The following is an 18118-nucleotide window of genomic DNA, read 5'->3' as shown; positions in this document are numbered from 1 at the left end:
TCGAAATAAACAAAATCGCAGATGAAAATGGTAATATCACGACAGAAATTACCAAGATCCAGAATATCATGAGGGAATACTTCTCAAACCTTTATGCCATCAAATTTCAGAATCTAGATGAAATGGATGAATTCCTAGCCAATATTAACATTCCCACACTGAACAAAGAAGAACTAAGTCAACTCAACAGGCCTATTTCAAGCTCTGAAATAGAAATGGCAATTAGAGAACTTCCACCTAAGAAAAGCCCAGGGCCAGATGGATTTGTAGCTGAATTCTATAAGGTCTTCAAAGCAGAGCTCACACCAATACTCCTCAAGCTCTTCAACGAAATTGAAAATGAAGGTTCCTTAACAAACTCATTCTATGAAGCCAGTATAACCCTCATCCCCAAACCAGACAGAAATTCATCAAAGAAAGCGAACTATAGACCTGTATCTTTAAAGAACATCGATGCAAAACTTCTCAACAAAATACTGGACAACCGTCTACAACAACTCATCAAAAAAATTATACACTATGATCAAACTCGATTCATCACAGTGAGGCAAAGCTGGTTCAACATACGCAAATCAATTAATATAATTCAACACATCAACAGGAGCAAGGACAAAAATCACATGATTGTCTCAATAGACGCGGAAAAGGCATTTGACAAGATCCAACACCCCTTTATGTTAAAAGCTCTGGAGAAACTACGAATCCATGGACCATTCCTCAATGTAACAAAGTTTGTATATGAGAAACCTACTGCTAGTATTACACTTAATGGTGAAAATCTACAGCCATTCCCTCTAAAATCAGGAACAAGGCAAGGATGCCCACTCTCTCCACTCCTCTTTAACATAGTACTAGAATTCCTAGCCAGTGCAATAAGGCAAGATGTAAGTATAAAGCAGACCCAAGTAGGGAAAGAGGAAATAAAACTATCCCTCTTTGCCGATGACATGATTCTGTATTTAAAGAATCCTATAGACTCTACTCCCAAGCTCCTTGAGCTGATTCAAAGCTTTGGAAGAGTAGCAGGCTATAAAATCAACCCTCAAAAATCAAGTGCCTTCCTTTATGCCAACAGTGAGAGGAACGAGGCAATAATCAAGAAAGAAACTCCTTTCACAATAGCCTCAAAGAAAATAAAGTACCTAGGAATTACCTTAACTAAGAATGTAAAGGACCTTTTTGATGAAAACTTTAAAACCCTAAAAAAGGAAATTAAAGCAGAACTAAGGAAATGGAAAAACCTCCCATGCTCCTGGATTCGAAGAATCAACATTGTGAAAATGACAATCTTGCCAAGAGCTATCTACAAATTCAATGCAATACCCATCAACAGTCCAATGGCATTCTTTAAAGAAATAGAAGAGGCAATCCAAAATTTCATATGGAATAATAAAAGACCCCGTATAGCAAAAACACTTCTTAGCAGAAAGAACAGCGCTGAAGGAATTTCAACTCCAAACTTTTAGACTCTATTACAGAGCTATAATTCTCAAAACAGCTTGGTACTGGCACAGAAACAGGCCTGAAGACCAATGGAATAGAACTGAGGACCCAGATATTAAACCACAGACTTATGGCCACCTAATCTTTGACATGGGAGCCAAAAAAATAGAATGGAAGAAAGACAGCCTCTTCAACAAGTTGTGCTGGCAGAACTGGTTAAGCACCCGCAGAAAACTAAAGCTGGATCCTTCTTTGTCACCTTGCACTAGAATTAACTCCAAATGGATCAAAGACCTGGAGGTAAAAGCTGACACACTGAAAACTCTACAGGAAGGAATAGGAGATACACTAGGCCTCCTTGGCACAGGTTGAAACTTTCTTAATAAGGACCAAGAATCACAACAAATCAGAGAAAGCCTGGATAAGTGGGACTGCATTAAACTGCAGAACTTTTGTATGGCAAAGGAGATAGCTAGTAAACTAATCAGGAAGCCTACAGAGTGGGAGAAGATCTTCACCAACCAAACAACAGACAAAGGTCTCATATCTAAAATATATCAAGAACTCAAAAAATTGAATCACTCCAAAACTAACCTCCAAAGTAACAACCATCCCATTAAAAAATGGGCCAAAGACTTAAAGAGAGTCTTCTCTGAAGAAGAAACAAAAATGGCCTATAGACACATGAAGAAATGCTCAACATCTCTGGTCATAAAAGAAATGCAAATCAAAACAACTCTAAGATTCCACCTCACTCCAGCTAGAATGGCCAGGATCAGGAAAACGAATGACAACAGATGCTGGAGGGGATGTGGCCAGGAGGGATCACTTCTACACTGTTGGTGGGAGTGCAAAGTCGTTCAACCACTGTGGAAAGCAGTGTGGCAGTGCCTCAAAAGGCTAAACATAGAACCTCCCCTGTGACCCAGCAATTCCACTACTTGGCATTTACCCAACCACCCAGAAACAAGGACATACTAAACCCACTAGCACAATGTTCATTGCAGTACTATTCACCATAGCAAAGATATGGAACCAACCTCGATGTCCCTCAGTTGATGAGTGGATCAACAAGTTGTGGTATTTGTACACAATGGAATTCTATGCTGCTGTCAGAAAGAATGACATCGCCCCATTTGTTAGGAAATGGAAAGACTTAGAAAAAATCATATTAAGTGAAGTAAGCCAGACTCAAAGGAACTTAGGCTCAATGGTTTCCCTCATTCGTCATAATCAGTAGAAACCTTGGGCTCTACTAGCAGAGATTTGCAATAGAGCAAAATCTTGATACATAAGGACATATAATGTGAAGCTAATTGAAAGGACCTCCAGGATAGTGAAACAAAAGCCATATAATGAATGATTGTTGTCCTTAATGTACTATGTTGTCTCTCATCTCCTTTGCTGTCCCTTGGTTATCTCATATTGGTATAGTATCTCACTTTGTTATCTGATATATTGAATTTATTTGTATTTGGATATTTGAAATTTGATAGGAAAGCGGGGAAAACCAAGACGGGTGGGGTGTCGGGGGGGAGGGAAACGGATATCAAGACATGTGAAAGGGTATCAATGTATGTGAATTAATGCACCTTCTATCTGGCAAATATCATGTAACCCTTTTACTAATTACAATAAAAAAATAGAGTGGATTTTTCTTCACTGAGAAGCCTGGGAAGATTTTGATTTCATTACCAAAGCACCCTCACTATGGGTTTACAATGTCGAACGAAATGTGTGAATCATTATAAATGCAAACACATTTTCTTAACGAATCAGTTTGTAGGATGTATTTCCATCATTCATCATTTCTTCAAGAAAGAATAACAAATTACACTATCATTCATTCCTATGAGAAGGAAACATCACTGTGTATGCCATAATAAAAAACAACTTCATTCAATGTAGTAGTTATACCTACAACTTTAAACGGTACCTTGCCAGGTACCATTAAAAATTTAATGATTAACTGAACTTTATTTCTACAAAAACTTGTTAATTGTATGGACAACTTCTAGGAAATTATATTTGAACACTGTCTGAACACATTCAAAATTAGGTGAACATGGTAAATTCGGCTCTAATCAAAAGGTTATTTGTGTTAAATTCTAAAAAGAAATCACTTCCAATTTATCCCTGTAGAACCGATCATTGTAAAAAAAACTTTCGACGTTACAGAAGACTCACTAATGTGCAATGCATTGTACAGAAAGTAAATAAATGAGTCTTGTACCTTATGACAAAAGTAATAAATATTATCACCTGCTTGAAGACTGTATTTCCTTCAATTTGAAACTAATGTTATTCAATTCAAAGATATGAAAAACATAGGATGATTAAACAAGATGTATCCAATAAATTATTATAAACATAAATTTAAAAACATGTTAAATTATAATTCACGGAGTGCAATACTTTCATCACGGTACATTTACAAAAAATCAGTTATGATTTCCAGGGACCACACATATTAAAAAGATTACTAGCCAATATTCCAATTCTATGTGTGGAATCATACTTTTTGTAGAAAAGTGACAATCACCATTCCAAGGGATGGCAGGGAAATAGGTGCAATTTTGTGGAAACAATTTCCACATAAGAAATAGCAAAATACTTAAAATGTATAAATACGAATATACATGTAAGTAAATATGCATGTGTAAACTATTCTTGATCTTGATGGAACCCAAACAAGATCATAACATACAAATAAAATCACATCTCTATTCAGGAACAAAAAGTAGCATAAAGTTTCATACTGTATGCACTATTCAAATAATTATAAATAAGTAACATTGGCAGTTCAAAGGTCAGTTAAAAAACTTTAGGCATTGGAGAAACAGTAGTGATTAAATTAAACACACAATTGCATCCTTGAATACCATTAGATGAAACACAGAGAAATTGATTGCACACAATGTTGTTCTTAATGTACTACATTATTTCTCTTCTCTCTTGTTTTGCCATCGTGATTAATCTCATGGGGTTCTGTATCTGAATGTTACCTTGTAAATTTCATATATGTTTATTATTTATTGAATTCCTCCATTAATGTTTGATTTGGTTCACATGTAGCTTTCTTTATGCATCCACCTTTTATTTCATCATCCTTACCAGTAGCATTTGCAGAGCTTTCTGAGGACTCTCCCTTTGGTATCCCCTATGGGAAACATCCAACATTTGGGTATCACCACATAAAATAATAAATAAGGAGCAGGGATACAAATAGGTGTAATGAAAGGAAAGAAGATAAGAAAAGCAGATTGTATGGAGAAAAGGAGTAGAAAGAAGATGAGAAATACCTAAAATACAAGGTTAGAAATGAATAGAAAAACACAATGGGAGGGTAAAAAGACTGGTGAATAGTCTGAGTTAAATATGTCCACTATAGAGAACATCTCCAAATCACTGTTTCTAGGATTAAGAAAACCACAATGAAGGAATAAAGGGGAAAAAATGAAAAAAAATATGGCCAAAAGTGAAACTGAAATGATCAAAATTATCAAAATCTAGTAAATATTTTAAAAAGGAAAGTAAATGATTATATGATTTTTTACTAAGCTTGAGCAACAGATATGTTTCTTCCTTTCAGACTTGAGGTCTTTGTGATTCTCTTCCCTGGCTCCAATGTGGACAGAGCAAGGAACTTTTTGTGTTCCATAGGACAGTGTGGCCTCTGTTCAAGTCTACAAGGAGGATGGCATCATAAACTCTCTGGAATCAACATTTTTTACAATGAGATAATTACTGGATCTGAGGCATAAATGGAGCAATGATTTTCTTCATATTCCCAGAAGCTACTCATTTGAGAATATCTGCTGGATGAAATGGCCTCTGGGTATATTTACCAGCTGAGGAAAGCTGTCTTGCCCTGGGTGGTATGCCTCTCTTCAGGGCATAGTCCCTTTCCCAGGGCAGAGTTGACATGAATAAGCTTCAGTTGTCTGTTGAACAATGGGACTATATAACTGGCTTCTCAGGCTAGAACTATTTCCTAGCTTGTGTGACTAGTTCTCTGCCAGTATACTACATGGAACTGTTCTCAGCTGATGGAGTATGGGCTACTTTTCGGATGTAATTCTGTAATAACCACAGGACAGTCACAAGATGGGAATTTCTACCTGTTGCCACCCTGTCTGTCTTGTAGGTAAAGATGAGAGCATTTCATTGGAGATCCTGTGTATTTGTACTAGTGCTCCGCTCCAGGGATGGCTGTAATCACCACAGCTGGGAGTGGAATTAGCTTCACTACAGGTTGTGTGCAAAACTGTCCTCTTGAGGAAACCACTTAACTTTTTCCACTCTGTCCAAAATTGCTGTTCTCTTCTGGCTCACTCAGATACTATTTTGTTGCCTGAGAAAGCACGTTACAATCAATGTGTGCCCATCAAAAGCTGTCCATTTCCAAAGTCTCTGAATATAGATCTTATTAGCACAGCCATAGTTCTTATGGGAAAATCCTGTAAAATTTATAATAGTTATAAAAATCTCACCTAAGGGGTTGGGAGTTTGGCCTAGTGGTAGAGTGCTTGCCTAGGATGCACGAAGACCGGGGTTCAATTCCTCGGTACCCCACATACATAGCAAAAAGCCGGAAGTGGTGCTGAGGCTCAAGTGGTAGAGCTCTAGCCTTGAGAAAGTCCAAGGAAAGTGCTCAAACCATGAGCCCAAGCCCAAACGGGCAAAAAAAAATCTCACTTAAATGTGAGGCACAGTTATAAAGTACATTTTTGTGTTGTGGGACATGAATATACCCAAATTTGGAATGTTAGTTCAAAACTTATTGTAAAATGTATAATTTTTGCACTACAATTTGATTTTCAATTTCCAGTAAAACATTTAGTGTACACCATGCTGTAGAGAACATCCTTTGCAAAGGAATATGAAAAGGTCCCACTCTACACAGGGTCAGTTACATTTTACATCCTTGGGTGTTTTTTAATGGCACATATAGCACATCAAGAAATAGCATTTGAGATGTCCACTTGAATTTTTGTTAGGTCCTAGAGCTTGAAATCTGGAACTGGGTCCTGTCCATGTCCTTTATTAGTTAAACGTAGCACTCTACTTGTGGAGCCACAACAGCATTTCCGAGTGTCTGACAGTTAACTGGAGATAAGGTACTCAAGAGTTAGGTTCCTAAGCTAGCTCTGCAATGTAATAATCATACTTCAATATCCTGAGTAGCTAGGACTATATTATTGAGCACCCGAAGCCCTGCTTCCATTGAGGATTTGCTGTCAGCTACATATTTACAGTGAAATTGGTGAGAATTGGTGTATATTGGAAATAAAACACCATCTCTTTTAGGTTCTCTTTCTTTATGTAGTTTTATATATATGACATCAAATTCTCTGAATATAGGTTTATTATCACAGCCATAATAATTATGGTAAATCTGTAAAATTTATAATGATAACAGTGAGTACTTATAAAAATCAGACATAAATTTGAGGCAAATTTATGTAATACATCTTTGTGTTGAGCACTTTAAAATACCCAAAGTTGGTTGGTATCAGTTCAAACCTTATGCTATAAAATATACAGTTTTTCTGCAGTAAAATTTGGTTTTCAATTTCCAGTAAAACTTTTAGTGTGCATTATGCTGTACAGAGCATCTTTTTCAAAGGAATATGAAAAAGTCACTCTCTATACAATGTCATAAAACACATAATAAGAGCAGAAAAGTTGGTACTCATGGATTTTGCCTGATGAATGATTTCTGCAAGGGGATAAGAAATAACACTATTATTCATTCCTAATTCCTATGCCAAAGAAATTTATATATATATATACATATATATATAAATATTTAAATATATGTATATATATATATATATATTTCTGTGTACTGCTTAACCTAGCAAACATCTTCATAATTGTTGTGGATATACCTACAATGTTAAAATATCACATCACAATTTAACATGAAAAAATTCAATAATTTATGAACTTCCATTCCAAGGAAATTTGTTATTTAATGGACAGCTTCTCAGGATTTAAATTTCAGCACGGTGTGGGCACATTAAAAATTAGGTGATCAAGGGATGAGAATTTGGTCTAGTGGTAGAGTGCTTTCCTAAAATGCACAAAGACTTAGGTTCAATTGCTCAGAAGTGATGCTGTGGCTCAAGTGGTAGACGTAATTAGTGTAGGCCTTTAGGAAATTGGGGACTATTAAATTTAATTTAATTTCAAGGTATTACATAGAAGGGTCAATATTTAAATCAGGCTATATAAGCAAGACAGAATTCAAAAATTGGCAATGTGGAGAAGCAAGATTCTGTGCAACGTTAGAGCATATTAACTGCCTTTTCAGGGAATTATGAGCAAACAACAATAACTTGGTGTTTTCTTAATTGGATAATTAAGAAAAATAGGATATATACAAGCAAACTGCCAGGTATGTGGGGCAATGAATATCAACTTGCAGAATAGTAAGCAAATTACCCTGCTCACTTGCACAATGAAAAGATGAAAGTATTTTGAGATAAGTGCTCGGAATGCAGGGAAAAAAATCATTTCAAAAAACTCTCAGCCTTATGAAAGCGATCTCAAGCCTCTGCATTTCTTGACAAATGGTCTTGTGCAGGGGTGGTGAATCACTTAGTGAAGATTTCAAGGTAAAAGTTGCCCAGGGCACATAATGTGATTAAAGAAATTTCTTTGCTTTACCAAAGCAAAGGTTTGGCCTGATCCACTTTTCTCTTTTACTAGAAAACAGAAGTTTCTGTTGCCATTTACCCTGTGGGCATGAACAACAAAAGAATCTTATTGATACGTATAGTGCACAAGTTGAAACTCTTGCAAATGCATCAAGTTCTGACACTGTACAATATTGTTTTGAGATTTTAGGAATTCAGAAACCTGAGAAACCACAGTGGTGATTGCTTAGCATGAATTGCAAGTTGAATGTGATATGATTATTTCATATGTTGATCATTATTGCACAAACAGTTCTAGCCAGTCCTTGGAGTGTTTGTACTGGCTATACTAGTGAACAGAGAAATGGTGTCCTTGGAAGATAATTCATTTAATCACACTTCTGCATATTCCAAACACAGAAGATGTCTCATCCTCTGAAATGATGTATTTGTTCACTTCACATTAAAATTTTTGACCTGACAAAAACTGAGTTTGATTTGTCATACATTGGGTTCTACAAGTTCTACTTTTCTATAATCACATATGGGATATAGTTTCTGAGAGAAGAGAGACATTGAATGTATATGTGTGTAGAATCATTTCAGAGTTCACTTGTAAACTGCTTTGGAGCAGAATCAATGTAAACTCTAGTGAGTTCTAGGCAATATCTTCCTTATCTGAAACTTTCATAAGTTGACAACTTTGAGAGGGTACATGGTAGTGTTCTTATTTATCCTAGTCACTAGTGACTTATTCCAAAACAAAACACACACACACACACACACACACACACGTGTGTGTGCACAGAAAGACCCATTAATCATCTCAAATTAAAAGTTCCCCCAAATACTGACCTTTATGCAAAAGATACTTATTTTTATTCAATTTATTGGATTCATATGTTATATGGCAATGAGTTTTCTCGCTATCAATATGTTCTTTTAATTTAATTAAAATCACAACAAATTGTTCAAATTATTGCAGATCAACATATGTCAATGAAATTAGAATTTGCTAGGCTAGAACTCAAGAAAACTTCAGCTTCCATGGCAAAGATATTCTTCAAATTCCAGGAAAGTAGACTTTTTCTGTGATTTGAAAAATAAGTATTTATAAGGTGAAGATCATGTAACCACAGCCAATATTTACTGAAAAAATTGTTAGCATTTTTGAGTGCCTACTTCACAATATTTTAATTTATCACATATATTTTCCTTTTATTTAGGAGCCCTCTAGAGTATTAAAAAGCCTTTACCATATATGGATTGCTGAGCTTTGTTATCATGGGTAACATGTTTTAGTCTAAACTTCATATACATTTCAATATTTTTGTGTTTCCCACAAAACCCTAAACTATAAGCAGTAATATGCTGACAAACTCCTTATTCAACTAGGAGACAGAATTTAGAACCAAAACTGGAAAATACCTTTATAAACATACATCCTTTGTATCCAAATATTAGATGGAATTAATATTAACAACAAAACCATAGTGCCATTCATTGATGTAAAATATAAGTAATTACCGCTAAATTTGGGGTAAGTGACAGTGGCCAAGTTGAAATACATTCTTGGAAAGTATGTTCTGAATAAAAGTTGAATTGTTAGGAAATATCACTCTGGCTCAAGGTATTGGGCTGTAGCCTTCAGCTGAAGAGATCAGAAGCGCCAAGACCCAGAGTTCAAGTCCCATGACTGTAGAAAAAAAATCTTCACATAGGAGGCTCATGACAGTACTGGAAAGAGAGGATCTCTAACATTCATTGTAATTGCAAAAAGGAAAACTCCTGTTTTTAGTAAAAATTAGGATCCTTTACCATGGAACTAAATCATGTATGTTTCTGCAAGTTTCACCCAAGAATGGAAGGTATTATGAATATGTCCCATGATATTTTCAATTTTATCAAGCAAATCTGGAATGTCAATACATTGTGAGAAGAAACAGAAAGAGAGAGGGACTCCACCACACACTAGACAGAGATGGAGCAAGGTCATTGTATGTGGTTTATTCCCTTAACTTGGAGAAAATCATGTCATTAATAACTTTCAAGTTGTGTGTGTGTGTGTGTGTGTGTGTGTGTGTGTGTGTGTGTGTGTGTGTTTGTGTTTGGTGTATGTGTATTTGTGTCAGTGATTTGAGGGCTAGCTAGTTTATTTATGCTACCACATAAACTTCACATTTGACAACACAAATACGGAACTGTCATTTATAAGTTTGTAGGTATCCCTCTTGGACACCATGTGGTAGGGGTAAGATGATGATGGAGCTCACAAGTATTGACACAGATCCAGAGATCATGACTCTTAGCGCAGGTCTGATCTTTATTTCAAATATGTGCCCATTAAATACAGATTGAGTGGTCACAACCACGTCATCAAATAAGGACGACTGTCAGCCAATGGTGTCCTGTGACATGCCCCACTGCTCCAGGTGGGTAGGGCTCTCTGACTTCTGCTTGCAGTCATGTACACACACGGTGTACATGATTAAGGGCAGAGGTTATTCCTGCTTTTCTTTATTTATGGACAACTTAGCTAAGGAAAATATGGGTTCTGCTGCTGCAGAAAAGGGCTTGGTGAGCCAAAGAGGACTAGGGCTAGGTGGGTTTCAGAAAGGTGATTGGGGTAAACAGGAATCACAGCCCCCACAGCATAATTAATTGTTCATATCACAATCCCCTGCTTGTGAGTCAAGTCCATTATTCCAGGCCTACACAGTTCCTGCTTCTTCTGACTCCCATGCCAGGGTAGACACAGGATTAGGTAGCTTTGAGGAGAGCCAGTGTCATCCATGTCTGGTAGAGCAGTCCAGGGCAGTTTAGATCAGGGTCCGGACCTGTACTTGTGAGTTCAGGAAGGTAGAGACTAGACTCAAGTTAGCTGGCTGTAGCTGGTGGCAGTGTCACTGAAAGGCCATTTCGTAGTGGCAGGAACTTGTGGATTGCCTATTCCTGAAACTTGACAGTTAATCATTATACAAAGAAGGTGGATCATGCACTCTCTGAGAGGGTGGAAAGTTAGGGGCATATCCCAGAGGTGGTCTTTATGTCACAAACGATAGCCATGCCCTCTGATTTGGCCACAGGCGCCATCTCAGCCAGGTGTGGTTCCAAGACCAGGAGGTGTGTGGGTTTCCATTTGTGATGTGCTCCACATTTCCCCCTTATTTCATTAGCAGGTACTTGCCTTACTTGAGGGTGTGCCTGTCTTAGGTTGCCACCCTCAGGGGGTCTTACCAGTCACTGACTACCAACCTAGCTCTTCAGGCAATTCACCTGTAGGTTTGGCAGACCCAAATAGAGAAGTAGGGGAGATGGTCAACATCAACAGAGGACTCCTTTCTCTTCTCTGGTCTGCACCTGTACATCCTGGTGAGGACTGGGGCCAAACTCATAGGGTTCCCAGTTCATGTCTCAATATAATGGCACATATGAGTCAAGCCCTTGCCCCATTGTTTGGACAAGGGCCAAAAGAGTTGGGTGAAGTAGCATGGTGTCCCAATGCTTATAAGCAGGGGAAAAGCCTTTGTATTTGAAATTTAGAAGTTTAATTTAAATAAAGTTTAATGTAAATAAAGTATCAACAAGCTTATGCATTAGGTACCTGTATCCCCCTATTTTTGTTTTTTGCCGGGGACAACCGGCAGCAAACCAGGGTTCGCAGATTGGGGTTCCTGAAATAGAGGCCAAGGACTAGGAAGAAAAAGAAGAGAGACAGACACACCGGGTCCGGGATGTCCGCAGTCCAGGCAAAGACTGCCGAGACTGCCGAGTTTATTTTCCACTCCCCCTTCTTCCCTCCTCCTCTCCCAGGGAACCTCCAGGTGTTACATTCATATGGTAATTCTCAGGTCATTTACATAGAATAGGGCCAGAAAGCAATAAGACAATATAGCCATCCTCTCATGCAAGTCAAGGTACAGTTTGATTCCACTCTGGCTCCCAACATGTCCCCCGTTTTTTATTTTAAAAGAAACACAAGTGCATTTTTTTCTCTTTTCTATACCCCTAATTTATCCTGTCACATTTTCCAAAAATGACTTTGGTCCCTTGGTCCAACGGGGATTTGATGGGCGGAGATTCAACTTCCGTGACTTCTTCAAGCTGACTCAGGGGCGCCGTCTCCACGCTTGACCAGGGACCTTAAGAAGCCCAGCCTGTTTATCAAGGGGTTGCAAGGATTAGACACCAGGAACAACAATCTACTCCAAACTAGAAATCATACTTGACATTCAACAACTGCACAAACCATCCTTGGCCACAACAGCACAGCCTACCTAGCACCCATTTGCAAAGGCTTTTTCTTGATTGTCTGGGGAACTAAATTTCTGCAACCTTAACAATGCTTCAGTTGTCAGATCTAAACAGATTAATAGAGACACAAGCCTCAGATCCACAAACTTTTCCTGAATTTGTGGCTGGTGTCAAAAATAAAAAATAAAAATTTTACTCAATTAGGACTTTAAACTACCCGCTATCACAGAAGATTGACAAGTTCCTGCCCAGTTATGAAAGGCACGGGCATTAGTAAGGCATGCTTACAAACTATTCTATGACCTCCCGGCTCTGATTAATTTGATTGGCCAAGCACAAGTGACTAAGATCTGACACCATCTCTGCCATCCAAGCAGAGGCTTTCGTGTCCCAGTAGTGTCTCTCCACACAGGGATAAACATGCCATTGGCATTTCACTTTGTTGGTTGCTGTACTTGAACTCGGGGCCTGGGTACTGTCTCTCAGCTCTCCAGTTCAAGGCTAGCACCCTACCACTATGAGTCCCGAGCTTGGTGCTTGAGTGCTTCCCCCCAGCTTTTCAGCTCAGAGCTAGCACTCTGCCACTTCAAGCTCCAAAACAACTCTGTCCTAGCATCCTGCTGGCAGATTAGACACCATAGTCTCACAGGGACTTTGCTTTGCCCGGGCAGGCTCAAAGCTGTGGCTTTCAAATCAATGAGTCCTACAAAAGGCCACGTTACTCCCAATTAAAGCAACAAGGTGGTCAACACAGAAATAGTCTCTAAGCATGAGCTTACCTAGAACCTGGTAAAAGCCAAAGTTACATCTGAATAAGGATTGCTGTCCTTCTCCATGGGCTAGCTGGAAGTTGCTATAAGGTAACTTACAAGAGCAAGCTGAAATAGCAATTAAGCAATTACTTTGGTAGTCCTAATTTTCCTTTTTTCTCTTTCTTTAAACATTTAAGACAACTTCACTTTCAAATATTGTTTAGAAACCCATTTCCAATGTTCTTAATAACTTTTACTGATACTGGCTTAAACAATTAACACCTTAGCCTTTATTTGCAATTGAAAAACCTTTAAGGGCACAAAGAACTCCTTCTGCCTTCAGGCCCCCTAAGGCTCAAGGCACTCCTCTTGCCTTTTAGAAAAAAGGGCTCTTTTGCAGTTTAGATTACTGTCTAGAACTCCAACAACAGTTTAAACTCAAATAACAGTTTTTCCCTAATTCAAGAACTATAGACATCAGTGCACCAAAAGTCTAAGTCTGGACTTAGTTTCCTCTCCTTTTTTAAAATACACCCAATAGCATGGAGATAAACCTTTAAACATTCCTTTAAAATACTAATCACATTATCCACATTTTACCATCAGATTTCTAGTGTCAGTTTGCAAGAAAGGACAGGCAAAATTTCTGACGTTAATGAACAATTTTACATTTAAATTTCTAATACATGTTTCCAAACTTTAACTTAAAGTAATAAATCCCAAATTCCCTAACACCTCTGTGCTGAACAGGATACAATGTTTACAATGTAAACAGCTGTATGTATTGCAATACCAGATTTTTTAAAATGCAGATTTCAGGATCTTTAGAAAAGTACTTTTTACCAGTTTTTCTTTAAAACAATGCAATAATACTTTTAAGACATAGGAAACATTCAAGCATAATAACTTTCTTGAAGTTTAGACTTAGATTTACCCAATTGCCTTTGTTTCAAATGAGTTCAACCATTGTTTTATACAGCATGCTGACAATTTAACCTTGAACATGTTCACTCACTCATTCACACACATTCATACTCAAAGATCATAAAGTGCGCAAAATTAATATTGGCCATTCGTTTTCCGGAAGTTTGTGTCAAGAGAGTTTTGCCAATTTTACTCTTACAGGTGAGAACCAGGTTCAAAACAAAACTTTTTGCAAGGCAACTTAGCTGGAATTTATTTTTCCAGGGCTTGTCACAACTGCAGACATGGGGGAGCGGCCATGCTAGGCCCAGAAATGTTCAAATAAATAACAAGGATGTGTGCTTGAGTATGCACAGAAAAACCATAAGGATCCATACTTAGAAATGGTACCAATTTTAAAGACAAAACTGGACAAGAAAAAATATGTAACACGAACAAGACAGAGAAACGGAGACTTTTAAATAATCAGACATTGACATATAACAAGAAAATTGGACTCAATCAGATACACTTAACACAAAAAACATGAGCTCAAATGAATGTTTTCACTAAACAGTTATTTTTAGATTTAGACATGTCTTGCTGGTGGGACTCTGAGGTATGCCTTGTTATCGACAAGAAACTCAGAAGGGGAGGGGGGGGTCAAGGCGTCCCTTGACCACCTAGGCCTCTGTTTTAGGCCCACAGTGCACCTTTTCAAAAAAACAAACAAAAATAAAATAAAATAAAATAAAATGAAATAAAACGCAGACATACAAGGGGGTCGGCCGACTTCTACTTACCTCTGGAGGCCTTTGCTTTTCACCTGGGCATCTTTTACAAAAAAGTTATTAAGAAGAGGGCTGGTAAAGACAAAATAATGTCACATATTAAATTGTGTAGAGTCAATAAATATGTTAAAAGGTCCCTACATAATAGTAAAAGGAGGAGAAACACAGCTCATATGAATGTGTGGAACAGGTGGATCAGTAGCAGTCCCGATTGACATGCACAAATAACTCAGGTCCTTCCCACGTCGCAGGATGCACCAATGGACGGTTGGGGGTGTAGGCCCAGTGAGCTTGGATGGCCACTGTCACTCTCCACGATCTGAACGCAGTGTTCAGGCAGCCAGTGGGCGTCATTTTCTCCTTGTGAAAAAACACATACATGCCCTCGACCCCAGGTTAGAACAGGATCGGGTCCATGCCAAGCACCAGTTAGGGGATCCTTCCATTTTACTAAGGCAAAAGGACGCTGCGCTCTTTTTTCCCAGAATCGCTGAGCAGCAGATAAATTATTTGAATCCAAATTCAAAAAATTTAAAACAAATAAAGCATGATTAAGTATATTCACAGGGGTAGCGGGATATGACTCTCCTTTCTGTATTTTAGCAATTTGATGTTTTAATAATCCATTAGCTCTCTCCACGATGCCTTGACCTTGAGGATTGTAAGGAATGCCTGTAATATGAGTGATATTATAGGAATGGCAGAAGGATTGAAATGCTCAGCTTGCATAGCCAGGGCCATTATCTGTTTTTATTTGCAAGGGAATCCCCATCTCAGCAAAGCATCGAATGCAGTGAGAGATACAATGTTTAGTGGCTTCCCCAGCAAGGGGGGTGGCCAAGATAAAATTAGAATAAGTATCTACAGTAACATGAACATATTTTAATCGGCCAAATGATGGAACATGTGTGACATCCATCTGCCAAATGTGATTAGAAAGCAGTCCTCGTGGATTTATGCCTAAATGGGGGGCTGGTGAAAAAGGGACACAGTTGGAGCAAGTCTTAACTATTTGTCGTGCTGCTTCTCTAGATAATTTAAACTGTGGACGCAAGGCTCGACTGTTTTGATGATGGATGGCATGTGACTGCTTAGCAAGTTCAACCTGAGTTAAGTAAACTCTGGTGGCGGAGTCAGTAACTACATTGCCTTCACTTAAAGGGCCAGGAAGATTAGTGTGAGCTCGAACAAAGCCAAAAAAACAGGGGTGGTTGTGAGAACAAAGCAAAGTTTGTACTTGGCGAAATTGGGTCTGAATATTGGAGTTAGTAGTTCCAATAAAGGGAACAGTTTCTATGACTTGAAGAGCACGAATTACATATTGACTGTCTGAGTATAAGTTAAAGGGCTCGTCTTGTAACAGGACGAGTGCTTGTAAAACAGTCTCTAATTCCACCTCTTGGGTGGAGGAAAAACCCGTAACCCAAGATTGAGCTTTCCCATTAATGGTCAAAGCAGCCTTTCCATTAGAGGATCCATCTGTAAATACCAAAGCAGCAGAAGATAAAGGCAAGGCCTGTACTATGGAAGGAAATAGAAACGTATGACACGCAGCAAATTGGAGAAGTTTGTTAGACGGGTAGTGATGCAAAATTTTCCCCGTATAATTGGCCCAAGTAATGGCCCAAGGATCGCAATGGGCGAATAGCCAATCTTGTTGTTGTAGATTATATGGGACACAGATAAAATGAGGTTCCTGACCTAAATATTTACGGGAATCCACTCGGCACATATGTATCAAATTAGCTACCAATTCGTAGTAGGGGGTCAGCACTTTGCCGGGTGTTGATGGTAGATAAAGCCATAAAAGTGGGCCATCCTGCCACAATACAGCAGTTGGGGAGTGAGAAGTAGCTAAAATATAAACTCCCCATGGTTTAGAATAGTCACAATAGGTCACTTGTTGCTGGGAAATTGCCTTTTCTACAATTTGGATGGCCCTCCTGGCATCAGGATTTAATTCACGCAAGGATGTAGGGTTGGTATCTCCTTTTAAGAGATCAAAAAGGGGTTTAACTCTCCTGTGGAGAGCTTTACATAAGGCCGAAGCCAATTTATATCTCCTAAGAATTGCTGAAAATCATGAAGAGTTCTTAAGTGGGAAGTTTTTAATTGTATTTTTTGGCTTTTAAAATAGTGTGGGCCTAATATATGGCCTAGATATGTAAAAGGAGGGTGTTCCTGAACCTTTTCAGCTGCTATTATAAGGCCAAAGAGGCTCAGATCTTGCTTTAGTTGTCCAAAGGCTTGTCGTACGACGATAGGGTCAGAACAAGCCAACAAGATGTCATCCATATAATGAACAATATAAACAGAAGAAAATTTTTCACGAGTGGAAGAAATGGCTCTAGCTTCAAAACTTTGACATAAAGTTGGGCTATTTGCCATGCCCTGTGGGAGCACAAGCCAGTGATATCGCTTCATGGGTTCTTTAAAATTAACAGAGGGTCGCTGAAGGCAAAGCGCTTACAGTCTTGAGGCGCCAGGGGTATAGTATAGAAACAATCCTTCAAATCTATAATAATCTTATAAGTATCCTTTGGGATTGCCATGGGTGAAGGCAAGCCAGGCTGTAGGGCCCCCATCAGTTCCATTGTCGCGTTAACCTTTCTCAAATCCTGTAACAGCCTCCATTTTTCTTTATAACAAAAATTGGAGAATTCCATGGAGAGTTAGAAGGGGCCACATGTCCCAAGTCCAGCTGTTCCTGTACCAGCTGCTGAACTGCAATGATCTTTTCTAGAGAAAGAGGCCACTGTTCAACCCATACCGGTTGTTCAGAGAGCCAATTTATGGGATCAGCATGAGGGGGAGGGCAAACGACAGCTCCCGTCAAGGGATACCCCAATCCTTGTCTCCTAGGGTGAGACTGGGGTTGGAGTGGCTCTAGCTCCCCCTGTGCTGCTCGGCCTAGTCCCCTAAAGGGGAGGAGGCCTTGATCAAGTAACTGCTTAGTGACCGCAGCACTAGGACTAAACATATACACTCCCATTTTTTCCATGATATCACGACCCCATAAATTAATTGGCAGATGATCCAAGACAAATGGCTGAAAATGACCAGAGTGCCCTTCCTCATCTCTCCAAACAAGGATCGCACTGCTCTGCTGTGGGTCAGTTGCTTGCCCAACCCCCTGTAGGGAAGTCATAGAGGTTGTCAGGGGCCATTGGGCTGTCCAATGTTTTTTAGATATCACAGACACATCTGCTCCAGTGTCTAATATTCCTTTAAAGGGCTTTTCTTGTATAAATATAGTCATCTCAGGCCTCTCTTGTTTTATGCTTTGTACCCAATAGATATCAGAAGATCTAAATCCTCTCTGTCCACATGG

The sequence above is a fragment of the Megascapheus bottae genome, chromosome Y, assembly GCF_031878675.1.
Source record: "Megascapheus bottae isolate mThoBot1 chromosome Y, mThoBot2.hap1, whole genome shotgun sequence".
NCBI classification, from domain to species: Eukaryota; Metazoa; Chordata; class Mammalia; order Rodentia; family Geomyidae; genus Megascapheus; species Megascapheus bottae.
Note: the sequence above shows the minus strand (reverse complement) of the source record.